This window comes from Ochotona princeps, chromosome 4, assembly GCF_030435755.1.
Source record: "Ochotona princeps isolate mOchPri1 chromosome 4, mOchPri1.hap1, whole genome shotgun sequence".
NCBI lineage: Eukaryota > Metazoa > Chordata > Mammalia > Lagomorpha > Ochotonidae > Ochotona > Ochotona princeps.
Window position 1 is genome coordinate 17,138,964 of NC_080835.1, and position 16,992 is coordinate 17,155,955.

General features: G+C 47.7%; 1 long non-coding RNA gene across 1 annotated transcript; it reads right to left on the reverse strand.

Moving 5' to 3' along the window:
- Window positions 1–11,008: 11,008 nt before the first annotated feature.
- On the reverse strand, window positions 11,009–13,841 carry LOC131480170 (uncharacterized). The gene is made up of 2 exons (XR_009245289.1): window positions 13,168–13,841; window positions 11,009–11,165 (listed from the first exon to the last, which is right to left on the reverse strand). It is a non-coding gene; the product is annotated as an uncharacterized LOC131480170 (long non-coding RNA).
- Window positions 13,842–16,992: the final 3,151 nt, after the last annotated feature.

A 16,992-nucleotide genomic window follows, 5' to 3' on the forward strand; every position in this document is an offset into this window, starting at 1 on the left:
CCCATCCTCATCTTGCTGTCGCATGAATGTAGCTTTGGGGCATCCTTGCCTCAAGAGGAAGAAAATTGCTGAAGACGGACTTTTTGCTTGGATATTCTTGTCACTGTGTCTTACTTGCTTCAAAGGCAGATCCTGTAAAGTTAAAAGTGCCACCTGCTGCATCGCCCCTTCCACTTAGCCTGGTCAAGCCTCCTGAGTTTATCCCAGCACCTGTCTTGCTCAGTAATACCATCCAGAGGACCCTAGCACCTAGCAGGAGGAGCACCCTCTGCTGTCATCCCCTCTGAACTGGGGGTGCACCTGCCTCCCCACCTCCCACATACCTGCTGTAGTAAGGGCCCTTCCTGATTTGCCTGCAGCCACACAAACACTTGCACACTTGCAGACACACAGAGACGGAAACATGAGACAGCCTCAGGCACGCTCTCAGCCCCAGACACGCACACCCAGACACTCACTTCCCCCACCCCACCCACCCACCAGTCCCCCGGGACTTTACACATCCTTTAGTCAGTGATTAAGACGTATTTGCTAAATAATAAATGAGTGCAACCTCTTAGATCCAGGAAGCCAGGGAGCCAGGCAGGGCCCTGCTTGTCTGCTGCCCCCCTGCCTCCCAGTCTGCCTGCAGTCTGCCCAGAATGGGAAGATAGCACATAGCTGGGGCATGGGTCTGAGAGACTCGCCTGAGCTGCCAGGAGCTCCTTTGGGCAAGTGACTGGAATGGAAGAGCTGTCATTGGGAGAGGGGTACCTACGCAGGAGCAGAAAGTGAGAGCTAGGCTGGAAGTTGTTAGAACATCATTGCTCTGCACTGGCCTGGCCTCCCAAAGCCTGCAGTGGCCTCCCACCCTGTGTCTGGCAGGCCTGCAAGGACTCAGGGTTTGGTCCAGCCTGTCTGCATGCACTGATGAAGGCTTGCAAGTCTCTAGTCCTGTCCTCTGTGGCTTGACCCACCCCAGTTCAGCTGGGCTGCTCCTCTGCCAAACTTGAACTTGACTCTCTCCAGAAGCAGCACAAGTTCACAGGGAGGGAGTGATTGCCCACATCATGTTTGTGTTGTCTGGAGCTGACTTGGTCCTGGTCACAGGATTACTGCAGGAGTGGCCAGCGCCCAGTTGAGCCAAGAGAAGCGGGGATGGGGCAGTAGGAGAAGCAGGGTGTGGTCCAGATGGGTCCTGACCCTCTGTAGGAACTGCTGCCTCCAGGGGCATAGGGGAGGGCTCCAAAGGGAGGCTGTAGGCATCAAACTCACAAGCCAAGCGTTGTGAGTGAGGAGGACCCAGCCCAGGGTATACTTCGGACAAACTTGCATCCAACTCTGGAAGGCCCTGTAAGAATCATCTTGCTAGGTCTGGTGTAATGGCTCAATGGCTAAATCATTATCTTGTAAGCACTGGGATCCGATATGGGCACCAGTTTGTGTCCCAGCTGCTTCACTTTCATCTAGATCCCTGCTTATTATCTGGAGGATGACCCAAGTCCTTGGGACCTTGCACTTATGTGGGAGACCTAGAAGAGGCTCCTGGTTCTTTAGCTTTGGATCAGCTCAGCTCCAGCCATTGAGGCCACTTGGGGAGTGAACAGTGAATGGAAGATCTTTCTGTCTTTCCTTCTCTCTGTAGACTGCCTTTCCAATAAAAATAAATGAATCTTAAGAAAACAAGGGAAAGGAGCCATCTTGTCCAGCGGCTCACAATTTGGGGTTGGGGTTTTATGCCTCAGCCTAAAATTGCAAAATGAAAGTAGAGGAGGAAAAAGAATGTCCCAGCTGTTGGTCTCATCAAAGCAACAGTGCTCAATGCCAAAATGCTAAGAGGAAGGGCTGTGGTTTCCAGGTGAGAGACAGTTCTTCCCCCGGGAACACACTTGGCCTTCATGAGAGGCCTGGTGTGTGTGTGTATGTGTGGTGCTGCTTTTTCTCACTTGGCGCTGCACACCTCACTCCTAACCAGCTGTAGGGCCAAGCAGCACAGTGTTGGGAGGTCCCCAGCACAGGGCAAGTGGGAGGCCAGGGGGAGTCCAAGTTCAGGGTTCCTTCCCAGATGCTGATTCCTTGGTTGAGGGTGGAGAGACCAGCCTCACTGTGAGAGATGGTGACCCCAGGATGCTGCTTCCCAGCAGCTGCCTCAGCAGGCACACGCTGTGCCCACCCCAGGCTGCCTGCTGAGACTCCCAGGCCCAAGTCCACAGCCTTAGAGCTGGGGAGCCCCGAGCCTGCCTCTTCTCAGCCTCCCCAGCCCCATGGGACCCAGCCCAAAGCTGCCTCCAGGCTGTATAGCTTCAAACACTACCTCCTGCCTGATGCCAGTTCTCTCTGGGAATGCTCTGTGCCCTGGGCTGCCAGTATTCCCAGCACGATGCCCGTGCCAGGAGGGAGGGGCCACATGTTACCCATATGCCATTAGGGTGGGAAGCTTGCCCTGGACAGCTGGGTGGCAGCTCCTCCTCCTCCCCATCCCCAGGCAGTCTTCCCTGCCTTGTTTCTCTTTGTACTGTCCAGAGTCCTCCTTCCAACCAGGGAGAATGCTCATAGGAAAGGATGGTTTCTAAGTTGACAAACACAACAAGTATGGTTTCAGTTCAACAAAGACTTTTATCCTGAAATCCAACAGGCACATACACTGTACTGGGGACTTCAGGGGGCAGCAAGATGCCAGCCCTCTTCTCTTCACTTGTTCAATCATTCCCTGCCTATCCATCCATCTCCATTCACCCATCTTCAACCAATTTAACCATTCTTCTCATTCACCCATCCATCCCCATCTACCCACTCAACCTTCTCATCTGTCCATCCATCCCCATGTATCTACCTCTCCAATCCTCCCTCAATCTCTCTGTCCCTCCCACTAGTCCATTTCCCTTCCCTCCCCTCCTCCATCTTGTGGTGGCGTGCAGCCAGGTGATGACACCCCAAAGCAGTGAACAGATGTAGTATTTTAAAAGCGGACAGGAGGGTGCCGGCACTCTGGCATAGTGCTAGGTTTTAAGAATGGCTAACTGCAGTTATCTGCTTGTGTAAACAGACTTACTAGCTGATTGGCCCAAGTTGTAAGTTGATTGGATTATTGAATGATTTGTATTGCACACCACTTGAATTGATTGGAAAATCTCTGGCTGCTGCACATCAATGGGAGCTTAAAAAGTCCTGACTTTGGCCATGCAGCCAAAAGCGGTTGCTGGAGTGTAGTGGGAGCTGCCATCGCCAAGCTTGATAACAAAGATTCATTATGTCCTACACTTTGTGTCCAGTGTGGTCGCTCTCTCATTCTGTATAACAATCTACTTCCCAATCTTCTATTGTTTTATCGACTTCTCAACTGTCCTATCTAGTCCTGTCTCCCCACCTCCCCTTCTTCTGTCTGTCCATCCACCTTGCCATTTATCCCTTGTCCTTTTGTCTTTCCTCTAGCCAACCAGCCCTACCTCCTTCCACCCTCATCCTTCCTCTTGCCCAACCACTTCTTCACCCACTGAGAGGCTGCTATGACCCAGCCATTGCCCATGTCCCCCCAGGGAATGGGCATGCCTCACACTTGGGCATCTTTATCTTTGTTTGCTGGCTGGGTCTCATGGAGCCCCTGCTTCTGGAGCTTGGGATGTTGTGAAAATTAAGTCCACAGCCAATGCCCACACTGCTGCGCATGTGGCTAGAACCGTGTCTGTTGGGAAGTGAAAAGAGAACAATGATGGATGGCCCCAGCTCTCAGGAATTCTTATAATGAGTTAGGAGGAGCCTCCCAAGGCAGGTGTCCCTGCAAGTGCTCCAAGTCTGCAAGAATGGCAGGCCAAGCAAGCAGCAGCCCCATCCTCACTCCCCAGATCACAGCATCAACAGCCTCTCTCAACTGTAGCACTGTCCTCCCCAGACACTCCAGGGCTGGGGATACCCAGAGTGATGGCCGCAGGGGCCATCTCCCTGGTGCCATTCTGTGCCAGGCACACTGCACACCATGGCTGAATATTTTCAAGACATGACAACTGAGGCTCCGAGAAGCTAACCAACTTGTCAAAAGCAGCCCAGCTGGGCTCAGCTCCAGCAGCACGGCCCCTTTGATTCCACCTCCCTGCCACAGCACCTCTCATTGTCTCTGTGATATTGATGTAAAAATGATTGTGCCTTCCAAGCATGGAGAGGTGATCAAAGGGCAGGGATGAGGTACCAAGGCACTTGACAAAGATGGAGGAGACCTGGAGGGCTTCCAGGAGGAAGAAAAATGCAACTCCCAGAGCTTTAAGGCCCTTAAAAGAGGCCCTGACTGCAGCAGCTGAGCCTGTGCTGGAGTACCTTATCTGGTGTCCCCAAGCATGAGTGTTTGTTTATCCCAGACTCCTTGCTGGAGTCACCTGCTTTTATGGTCAGACTCCTTGGAGGGCAGGACCCCCCAGCTTGACCAATACCTTGTGTCCAGGGCCCTCCCCAAGTAGGCACAAGAGTACATATTCCCTAGTTCCTATCTGCCTGAGTGGGTAACTGAGACGAGAAGGGAGAGAAGCATCCAGAAGGATGGGGTGGGAGGGAGGAGCAGCATTAATAAACCAAGAGGGCCCCATCTTCCCACATCTTCCCCCAAAACATCAGCCCTGTGCTCCCGGCCCTCCTGGCTCGCGGTGTCTAGGCAGGTCCAGCCCATTGGATGCTGCAGGTGACAGAGGGAGGAGGGAGAGCAGCCATTTTTCCTTCCCTGCGGGTGGGAGGGCCTCACCACTCCTCCCCCACTTTGATCAGGCAGGAGAAGAAAGGCAGAGTCAGCGGAATCCTCCCCACTTTCCTCCCCAGGGCTACGTGGTTACAGCTGGAAAATGCTGGAAAAACAGTGGCAGGATTGGGGCCGGAAAATCCCTGCTCTCAGGCCAGGGCGCAGTGTGGGGATTTCTGGGGCTGGAGGGCAGAGGAAAAGCAGCCTTCCTCTAATCACCCCAATCCCTATTTGGTCTTCACAGTCAGCTCTGGGTGGGAGGGGCTGCCCTGTGTTTACAGGTGAAAAAATTGAGGCACAGCGAGACCACACAGCTGAATGAAGAGGTTGGGTCTTGGACTTTAAGGTGCATGGCTTTGGGACCTGTCTCACAGGGCAGCAGGGAAGCAGGGAGTTGGCAAGCTGCTGTCTGCCGTTGATTTTGCAAGTGACAGTGCTGGCTGTGCCAAGCACCTCATGGCACAGTTCTGTGCCTAGAAAGGGTTGCAGTACCTTCTGGCCCTTCTTCGGACTTCCTACCTAAACCCCGCCTCTCACTGATCATGACCCTAGACACCCCAGTAGAGTTGTTTATCTGTTTGTTCTATTCTTTTGAAAGGCAGTGAAAACTGAGACAGAGATCTTCTCTCTGCTGATTCACTGTCCAGATGCCCTCAACAACCAGGGTTGGAATTCAATCCTGGTCTCTCCTGTGTGGGTGGCAGGGTCCTCCCAAAGTATGCCCTGGCAGGAAGTTGGAGTCAGAAGCAGGCTCCTACGTGGCCATCTCACGCAGTGCGAGCTCCTACACCTAGCTTTGTGGGGTCTGTACTTGACCTAAACAAGAGACCAGCCTTTCCCAGGCTTTGTGATGCAGGATGCAGCTCAGGGCAGCGGCAGGTGGCTGCGGAGTAGCCTTCCTGGGGATGCCAGCTTTGATGTGCCCCATGAGGGGGATGAGGAGAGGGGATCTGCGCTATAAGAAGAAATGCAGCAGGCTGCTGGATTCAGGAGATGCCGTTGGCTTGCAGGTAATGGTTTAGGAGGCCACTGCAAGGGAATTCATGTCAACGTATCAGGCACGTGTGACATGGAGACTTGGGAGCCTTCACTTAGGGTGCCAACCAAGGTCCAGAGCCTTGTCGCCAACTGTCCGAAACCTGCATTCATGAGGAAGTGCGAGAGACAGAGGGCTTCGCAGCCTGGCATTCACCTGCCTGTCAGTTCTGAGGTGTCCTGACTCCCAGCTTGGCTACAACTTCCCACCAATTTAGGAAACAGCATGGATTTCATCTCCAGCTCCTCCTCTAGGGCCTCCACATGCTCCAGAGTCTCTCACCTCTCCCCAAAACAAACCCACCTAGGAGCAACTACAAACCCTTGCCTGCTCCCAGCTTGCCTATGTGAGAGCAAAAGCTGCTTTGCAACCCTAGAGTTCCACACAGGGTCTCTTTTCCTGCCCCATCTCCAGGTAGGACAGGGAGTTACTGCCCCAGAAGCAGGGGAAGTGGAATGGGAGTGGGGCTTGGCAGTCCTGATCCACCCCAGCTGTTCAAACATCCAGGCCCTCTTGCCTCTTCCTCCCCAAATCTCCGGTCAGCACCGCAACCTGGCTTGTGGCCACCCTGGCTTGCCGGGTTCCTGCAGAGATTTCCTCCCGCAGATGGGGCTGGGGAGTGTGTGTGTGTGTGTGTGTGTGTGTGTGTGGTGTTGGGGGTAGGAGGGTTCCTCCTAGCACCTCCCAGACTGGAGATCCATCTCTGGGGAGCTCTGAGGGCTACACAGTGCAGGAAATGGGGTGCAGACACCCATGGAGTTCAGGAGCCAGTGGAAGAGGGAATGTAGGAGGAAATGAGATAGAGAGATCCTGGGACTCCTCCCTTATGTCTCCTTGCGCGTGTTACATCCATGTGATGTCCCCAGTCCCATTGTTAGCAACTTGCTCCCTTCGATGCACATAATTCTCTACCCACAGTGAGCTGAGTCAACGCCAGTGCCATCTCCTGCGCCAAACATTCCCGCCACATTCCCACCTTGCACCGTGGGCCACGCCATCCCTTTCTGTCTCAGTCTGCTGCCATCTCTGCTCCGAGTGCCCAAATTCTGTCCCCTTGCCAGGCTCCCAATAAGATGCTTCTAGGTGGCAGGCATCTCTCGCCAACCTCCTGATTTCGTGGGGCACTGGCCGTTTGTTCTATGGCCAAGGTGGGCAGAATCCTGTTGGGTGGTTCCCAGAGATGCTTGATCCAGTGCTGGGAAGGAAGAGAAGTTGGTGCTCCCGAAATAGGAACTGAACACCTGCTAACTTGTTCCTTGCCCACTCGGCTCACGCAGTCCTCACGGAAACACAGTGACACTGGCACAGCTGTCCATCCTTTTCAGACCAGGCAACTATACTATCATTTTCATGACTTTTCCAGCTGCTTCTCCAAGGCTGTGAAAATATCACGCGATTTTCTGTGTTGATTTTGTATCCAGTAAGCCTTGCTAACTTCTTTTCTCAAGTCTCATAGAATATCCATGAATTCTTTGGGGTTTTCTATGCAAATAACCACATCATTTGCAACTGGTGTTTTTGCCCCTTCATTCTAATCTTTCCATCCCTAAGTATGTTTGAAATGTCACTTTATCTAATTTCCTGTCTTTCTGTGCTGTTGGGCACCTCCAATGCAATGCCCACTAGTAGCACTGCTGCTGAACATCTGTATCTTCTGCCTGATATTTTCTATTATTAACATTGATTTATTTAAATTGACATGAAAGATAGAAACAAAGCTCTCCCATTTACTTGTTCATTTTCCAATTGCCCTCAGTCACTGTGTCAAGAGCTCAGTGTGAGTTTCCCATTGGTAGAGACCCAAGTGCTTGAGCCATCACCTGCTGCCTTCTGCCCTTAGGGTGCACCTTAACAGGAAGCTGTATCAGAAGCAGAGCTGGGTCACAGACCCAGGCACTGTGACACAGGATGTACGCGTGCCGAGCAGCATCTTAACTGTTTGTGCAAACTCCTAGCCCTTCTACGGGGAATGTTCTCAATCTTCACTTACTTTTGACTCACACGATGCTCATTCTTGGGATTTCTGTAGGTATCACATCAATTCAAGAAAAATTTCTTCTCTCCCTAGTTGTTCAAGAGATCTGGGCATACGTGGACACTGAAATGTTGCAGCTTTCTCTTCTGTCTGCTGAGGTTATCAGATGAACACCTGTGCTTTGGCCTGAGCAATATGGGGATTCCAAAACCAAGGCAACTCTGCACTCCTACAGGAAACGGAAGCCAGCCAGGCTGTGCTGTATTTCTCATTCATTATGACATTCAGTTTGAACTTCATGGTTCTGTTTATAGCAGGGATGTTGCCTTGTCCATTGTGTTGCTTAGGATACATGCTACCCTCACAAAACAGAGCTGACTCCTTCTGTCCTGTGCTCTGGAGCACAGAGCAAGGAGGTTTATTAGCTGACCCTTGAGTGTGTGGTCCACCGCACCTGACACGCTGGCTGGACCTGGTATTTCAGTTGCAGAAACTATGAACTCTTGGATTCAGTGCTGGAGCTATTCAGACTGGAGTTGTGCGTTGCACCAGCTGAGAGGATTTGGCCGTGTGTTGTGTTTCTTCCAGGTCAATGTTTGCTTCTTCATCTGTTTTATTTATTTGAACGTCAGAAAGACAAAGCCCGACAGGAATCTCTCGCCCAATGATTCCCTAAATGCCTACAACAGCCGCAGCTGGGTTAGGTTACAGCCAGGAGCCAGGAACTCAATTCAGGTCACCTACTTTGATGGCAAAGAACCAAATTCTCGGACCTGCTGCTTCCCAGAGCGTACAGTAACAGGAAGACACAGAAGTAGAGCTGGGACTTGACCTCAGACACTCTGTGTACGATGAAGGTGTACCAAGCAGTGTCCTAACAGCTGCATGAGAAAACCATTTTGCCTATTTTCACTCAGCATAATTACTTCCTATGTGTATCACTAGTTCTTTCCTTTTAACTACCGAGCAATAGTCCATTATGTGACTATGCCATAATTTGTTTATCTTTTCCATTTTCAGTGGACGTCTGGGTTGATCCCAGACTTAATGACTTTAAATAAAGCTGTCATGGATATTGATACACTAACCTTTGAATGACTACATGCTGTTATCTCTTCTGAGTAAATAAAGGTGGGATGGATGGGCCATAGGTATGTTATATGTTTAGCCGTTCAAGAAAATTAAAATTGCTTTTTTTCCTTTTTTTTATTGATGACATTGCATTATGTGACACAGTTTTATAGGCACTGGGATTTCCCCCACCCCTCCCCAAACTCCCCTTCATGGTGGATTCCTCCACCTTGTTGCATTACCACAGTTCAAATTCAGTTGCGATTCTTTCATTGCAAGCATCAACCAAGCATAAAGTCCAGCATCTTATTGTCCAGGTAAGTTCAACGGTTAAAATTGTTTTTCAAAGTGGTTGGACCATCTTATATTCCAACCAGTAGTCCATGAAAGTTCTAAAGGTTCCAAATTGTTGCCAACATTTGATGTGTCACAATCAATGTGTTTAGTTTTAGACAGTTTAATAGGTTTGCCATGGCATCTTATAATCTGTATTTCTCTACTTGGCTGATACAGTCAAACATCTTTTCATGAGCTTATTTGATATTTCCACTTCGTGTATTTCTTGGTGAAAGATTTGCCCAAAGATTTTATTCATTTCCAATTTTTATTTGTTGGCGTTTTCGCTGATTTGGGTATTCTGGATACAATTCTCTTACCAGACATGTGATTCAGAAACCTTTCCCCCTGCTTGAGACTTGTCTTTTCAATGTCTTTTGAAGAGCAGAAGTTAAAATATTATTTTTAACTTTTTTCCTTCATAACCCAAATTCACAAATTCAAAAAGCTGTACACATTTTTATTCAAAAAGATTTATAAATTTAGAATTTATCTTTAAATCTATTGCCTTCTGTGAGTTTGTCTTTTTTTCTTTCTTTCTTTGGCAGGACACAAGGCATAGATTGAAGGTGTTTTTTTTTCACATGGACTTTCAGTCACTCCAGCACTGCATATTGCCAAAGTCACCTTTCTGCACTGAACTGCCTTTGTACCTTTTTTAAAGACCAAGTAACCACATCAGCGGGTCTAGTTCCACTGGCTGATTTTGATGCTAGTGCCACCCTGGTTTGATTTCCATAGCTCTGTATCAACACTTGGAGTAAGCGGTATAAGTCTTCCAATCTTTTTCTTCTTTTCCAAAGTTGTCTCAGCTGCCCCAGGCCCTTTGCACATCCAAAGAAGCTTTGTAAATGTGTAAATGTTTGTTAGTTTTAACATCGACAACCACAACAATAACAACAACAAGAAAGCGGCTTACCAAAACTGTGATTGGGATAGAGTTGATTCGTACATCAGTCTAGACAAGGACTAACATCTTCCAACCCATTCACATACTGTATCTCTTTTATTAATGTGGGTCTTTTGCTTCCCTCAGTAATGTTTGCTAGCTTTTAGCTTATCAGTTTTTCATGTTTTTTTGTCAGGTTTATTCCTGTTTCATATTTTCCTAACTATATAATATTTTTTGGTTCCATTTGTCATTGTAGATAATACATAGAGATACAAGCGCTATTGATTCTATTATCATGCTACCTTGCTTAGCTCACGTATTAGTTACAATCACAATTTTGTAATATCCATGGGTTTTGCTGCACAGATCATCATGTGACCTGCAAAATAAAATTTTGCTTCTTCCTTTATAATCAGGATGACTTTTATTTGTTTTTCTTACCTAAAAGCGGCGGTCTGGATTCCAGCACAATGTTGAACAGAGTGGTGACAACGGACATCCTTGCTTTGTTCCTCCTCTGAGGGAAAGTGTGCTCAATCTCTCAGCACTACATGTGATGCTGGCTGCAGGACTCACAGCTTCTCTCCACCAAGTGAAGAAATGTCCTTCCATTCTGTTCTGGCCTGCTCTATGTGGTTGCTGAAGGCTTTTAAAAAACAAGGAATGAAGGCTGGGTTTGAGAAGCACATTTACTACATTAATTCAGATGATCAAATGTCTGTCCATTTTTAATCTTTCAGAATGGTGGATTGATTGACTTTGCATGCTAGTTCAACCTCAAATGTTTATGCTAAAACTCACTCGGTCATGATTGCATCATCGATGTTACAGAGAACTGACATGCTTCTTTTCCTTGAAAGTTTGATGGAATTCCCCAGTAAAGCTTTTGGGCATTCCCCATGAAAGGAGTTTAACTTCATATTCCATTTCTTTGCTAGCAATAAAGTAATTCATTTTCTTCATGAGTGATATTTGCTAATTTGTGTTTTTCAGGGGGTCTTTCCATTTCATCTAAGTTTTCCAAAATTACTAGCACAAAGTTCATAATATCTCCATATTTTCCCGTCAGTAGCTGGAGAACTTATAGTAATACTATTTCTCTTATTCTCAATGTTCATCATTTGTCATCTCCTCTCTCTTCATCCTAGCAGTTTGGCTAGAAATGCATCCATTTTGTCAATCTCAAGGAATGATCACGTGGTTCCTGTTTTCTGTTTCATTATCTTTCACTCTGATCATCAGTATGCTATTTTTTTCATCTTATTTTTGGATTTAATTTCCTTTTACGTTTCTAATCTGAGGAACTGAGAGTATTAATTTCTAACATATATAATGAATTATACAAATATCCTTCTGAATTTTGCTTTACATGCATCCTCAAGATTTTAAAAAACTAATTACGTATTTGGAAGGAGGGAGAGGAGAAAATGAAAGATAGAGTTGTGGGGGCGGGGAGACTAGAGCTCTGGCTCAGTTGGCTAATCCTCTGCCTGCTAGTGCCAGCATCCCATATGGACACCAATTCATGTCCCAGTTTCTCTTCTTCTCATCCAGCTCTGGGCTTACGACCTGGGAAAGCAGCCGAATATGGCCCAAAGCCTTGAGCCCCTGTACCTGTGTGAGAGACCTGAAAGAAGCTTCTGGCTACTGGCTTTGGACCAATTCAGCTCCAGACTTTGTAGCCATTTGGGGAGTGAACCAGTGGATTAAAGTTCTTTCCATCTGTCTCCCCTGTTCTTTGTAAATCTACCATTCCAATACAAATACATAACTCTTTAAAGAGAGCAAGAAAGAGAGCTCATATCTGCTGGTTTACTCCTCAAACATCCTTAAACTAGAGGCAGGCCACCCGGAGCCAGGAGCTGGGAACTCAGTTCAGAGCTCCCAACTACTGGAGCCATTATTTGCTGCCTCCTAGGGTGTGCATGACCAGGAAGCTGTAAGAACTAGCAGGGCCGAGACTCCAATCCTGGACAGGCTGATATGGGACACTGGTGTCCCCAGTGCCTACCCTAAGGCTCTTTCCAATTGAATGCCAGGCACAATGGATTTTGCCCTATTGGATTCTGGTTCTTCGAGTGCTGCACTATTTTTTTTTAGACTTATTTATTTTTATTGAAAACACAGATTTACTGAGAGGAGAGAAAGATTTTCCAATCTACTGATTCACTCTCCAAGTAGCCACAACAGCTGGAGCTGAGCTGATCCGAAGCCAGGAGTCAGGAGTTCTTCCAGGTCTCCCACGTGGGTGCAGGGTCCCAAGGCTTTGGGCCATCCTTCACCGCTTTCCCAGGAAGCTGGATGGGAAGTGGGGTCGCCGGGACATGAACTGGTGCCCATATGGGATCCTGGTGCTTGAAGGGGAAGGATTAGTCAATTAAGCATTGAACCCACTCCTACTCTGTGTTCAATGCAGTGAAAACATACAATGACAAATCAATTTTTTCATGCCTTTATAAAATGAGACCAAAGCAACACTAACTTTAGGGCTAATTATCCCTAGCACCAAGACTTTTTTTTTTTTTTTTTTTTTTAATTTTTTTAAGGGTCTATTTTATCCCTGTTTGAAAGGCAGAGTTTTACAGAAAAGAAGAGAGATAGAGACTCACCCATCCACTGGCTCTCTTAACAAATGGCTGCAACAACCAAAGCTGAGCTGATCCAAATCCAGGAGCCAGGAGCTTCCTCAAAGTCTTCCTTGTGAGTTCAGGGACCCAAGGACTTGGACCATCTTCTGCTGCTTCCCTTGGTCATAAACAAGAAGCTGGATAGGAAGCAGAGCTGAAGGGACTCAAACCACTGCTCATGTCGGGTTCCTGGCACTACAGGTGGAGGCTTAGAATGCTATGCCAGGGCACTGGCCCTGAGGCAACCGTTTTGATTTTACGACCCTTGACCCGTGAATTATAGCATTTTCTGGGTAGCCAGTGATGACAGGAATCATTTCCACCCAGTTGAGGACTCTTGTCAAGACCAGCGAATGCAGCAATCAGCACTCTGAAAACCTAGGGAGCACTTTTTCCTTCCAGAAGCCCCTCTGGCCTGTGGCTCTCCCTCTGCTGGATGCATCCCCAGGCTCTCCAAGCTTTTTGCTTCCTGCTGTTCCCAGCTCTGTCACCACAACTCCAGGAGCTGTTGAACTCTGCTGGAAATCTTACCTGTGTAGCATTCTGGAAATCCCACGCAGTGTAGGCAGGGCAGGGGTGGGGCAGGTGGTTGCAGGACCTCCTCGTTTGCTCCACACACTCCCGGACCACTGTTCTTCATTGCCTGGTGTCCAGCACATCAGTGTACTTTGTCTTGGGGGTAGGCATCAAGTCAGTTCCTGTGATTTCATCTCAACCAGAAATAGACAATTCCAATCCACATCCCAGCCTCTCCAGGAACTGTCATTACAACCCTTGGCCATCCTCACCCTGACTTTTGATTCTCTGTGTCTTTTCTTTATCCTCCTTCATTCAGCTTGCAAGAATTCATTACTTGTATTTTCAAATATGAAAGGTGAGGCTTCTGGCAGAGCCAGCTGTGTTGTAGTACAGTGAGTGAAGCTGATGTTTGCAACTCCAGCATCGGGTATAGCAAAGCACCAGTTGGAGTCCCAACTACTCTGTTTCTGATCCAGCTTCCTGCTAATGTGACAGGGAAGTACTTGTGCTACCGATACTCACCTGAGAAGCCTTCCAACCACTGACTCACTCCCTAAGTGGCTATGGCTGCCAGAGTGGGGCCAGCTGAACCCAAGAGCCAAGAACTGCATCTGGGTCTCTCATGTGAGTTCATCATGGGGCTGGCAATGACATCGGCTATTTTGCTTGATGCTGCTGTGGAGCAGCATGGGGGGGGGGGGGGGGGCGGGAGTCAGATACACAGAGAGGAGAGACAGAGAAGATCTTTTGTCCACTGATTCATTCCCCAAGTAGCCGGAGCCGAGCCAGTCCGAAGCCAGGAGCCAGGAGCTCTTCTGGGTCTCCCACGCGGGTAGAGGATCCCAAGGCTTTGGGCTATCCTTGGCTGCATTCCCAGGCCACAAGCAGGAAGCTGGATGGGAAGCGAGGTGGCTGGGACACGAACTGGCGCCCATATAGGATCCCAGCATGTGCAAGGTGAGGACTTTAGCCGCTAGGCTACCACGCAGGGCCCAACGGACTAGCAATCTAATGGGAGCTGTGAAAAGGGCAGCGGTAAGCAAAGGTTTGGGCAGAACAGGTGGGGCTGCAGGTAGACTGGTGACCTCAGTTCCGCCTTGCAAGTTATCTCCTTGCTCAGATCACTATTCATCTGGCAAGGGATCAATATCCAGATTCTATAAAGAACTCCAAAGATAAGAAAGCCAGTCAATTTTTAAATAGACCTTCCCAACATGACTGAAAAAAAATTCAAGTAGCTGGCACAATTTATGGTCAAAAACGTTCACTACCACTAGCCATCAGTGCCTGGGTTCAAGTTCTGGCTCCACTCCTGAATCCAGCTCCCTGCTAAGGAATACCTTGGGAGGCAGCAGGTGATGGCTCCAAGGGATTGAGTTTCTGCCATCCCTGTGACAGACCTGGATTGAGACTCAGGCTTTGACCTGACCCAGCCTTGTTATTGTAGACATCTGGACACTGCACCAGCTACTGGGAGATCTCCTTGTCTTTCTGTGTCTCTGCCTTTAAAATAAGTATGAATTTTTAAAAGTAAAATTCACAATAAAATACTACCTTATTCTATTGAGAATTGCTAGTGCCAAAGTAATTTAAAAAACAGCATGGTCAAGGGCTGTGGCACATCAGGGTCAGCCATTGCTTGTGATGCTGGCATCCCATATTGGAGTGCTGCTTTGAGACCTGGCTGCCGACTTTTGACCCAGCTTCCTTCAGTTGCACCTGAAGGCAGCAAGTATCTGGGCTCCTACCATCCAAGGGGGAGACCTGGATGGGGTTCTTGGCTCCTGAGAACAGTCGAGTTCAGCTGGGTATATTACAACCACTTGGGGAGAGAATCAGGAGATGAAAAATCTCCCCCTCCCCAGTCTACCCCATCTCCCCACTCCGGCCTCTAATCTCTGAAGCTGTGCCTTTCACAAGGATAAATACATCAATCTCTCAAACAATAGCTGATGGTGAGGAGGAGACTAGTGGACTCCATTGCCCTGTTGGCAGGAATGAAAATTGGTACAAGCCATTATGGAGAACAGTATGAAGGTTACTCAGAAATTGAAAATATAGCTATCCCAAGATTCAGCAGCTTAACTTCTTAAGTATCAAAGACATGTCTGCATTCCCACATGTGTTATTACACTATTTACAATAGTTAAATTATAATATCAACTCGGATGCCCGGCGGTAGATGACCAGATGAAGAAAATGTAGCATATACACACTATGGAACACTCTTCAGCTGTAAAAAAAAAAAAAAAAAAAAAAAAAAAAAAGCAGTATCATCATTTTCAGCAAAATGATGGAAGTGGAGGACATGAAGGTAAGTGAAAGATGCAAAAAGATGAAGTGTTCATGTTCTCACCTGGATGCGTGATAATGGTGACTAGAGGCTGGGAATGGTTAGGGGACGGGAGAAGCAGGAGGGGGTAACAGGAACCAAGGCGCACTGAGTGAAAGGAAGAAGTGCCAGTGGCTGGCAGCACAGTGGGGGGTCCTTACTTGCCTGGTCTCTGGTTTGTGGGCACAGGGGCTGCAAATATGGCACAACAACACAAGGAGAGGGCAATGCCAATGACCGATTGGGTCAGGGCACATAGACTATATTTGTTGAAATATCACCTTCTGTTCCACAGATAATACAGCCATGAAGTGTTAATTAAAAAACCGAATATGGAGATGCTCACCAATTTCATCACCACCCATTGAATACGTGTATTCTCATACCATACCCCATCATACATGCAATTTAAAGAGTGAAAAAAAAACATTAAAAATGTCAATACTGTGGCTATTCATTCTTGCCCAATGGATATTCAAAGAATGTTGTACCCAGAGACCAGACTAGAATATTTTAAAGTTTACTTCATGTTAACCATGAAGCAAAGCTCATCAGTTTTCAGGGAATTGAAATTATATAGAAACCAATGATGAGGACATAATTAGGAAGCTCCATTGATATGGAAATTTGCAAACAATATCTAAGCATTTCACAGGCAAAAGGAAAACTAGAGAATCTTTACAAGTATAGAAACATTTAGGGGTGGGAATTGTAGCACAATTGGCCAAGCTGTCCGTCACAACACTCGCATCCCACATCTGAGTGCTGATTCAAGCCTCAGTGGCTCCCCTTCTGAGCCTGCTGATGCACCTGCTAAAACAGTGCATCACAACCCGAGTGCCTGGGCCCTTCACATCACATTGGAGACCAGCATGGAACTCTATGCTGGCTGTCGGCTTCGGCCTGGGCCAACTCTGAGTGTTGCAGCCATTGGAGAGTGAACCACTGGTTGGAAGAGCTCTCTCTCTCTCTCTTCTTGCTCCCTCTCCATCTGCAATTCAAATAAAGTCTCTAAAAACCAAAATAAATTTAAAGTTGCAGATTAAAATGTGTGTCATATAGATGAAGTTGTGCTCGGAAAGAAGTACCTAGCTTTGACTATTATATTTGAAAAGAAAAAAAAAATCCCTGAAAACTAATAAACTTAGGTTTCTAGACTAAGAAGTCAGAAAAACACATTCAGAATAAATCCAGACCAAACTAAACTGATTGAAATAAAAAATGGTTACAGAGCCTCAAGGGTTAACAAAAACGAGGACCCACTAGGGGACACATAGTTCTCTGTGTGTGTGTGGCTTCCTGGTTCCAGTGGGTCCCCCATCTGCCCTTGCAGTTAGAATTGACATGAGAACACGAGACTGGCTCTCGCCAACAGAGACCAAGGGCTTATGATGGGTGCTAACTCCCTGGCCATGCCCTTGGAAGAAAACACCCATCTTCTCTCACCCATGTTCCACTTCTCACTGCTGGAATGCACCAACAGGAGTTATGACAGCACAATTGCC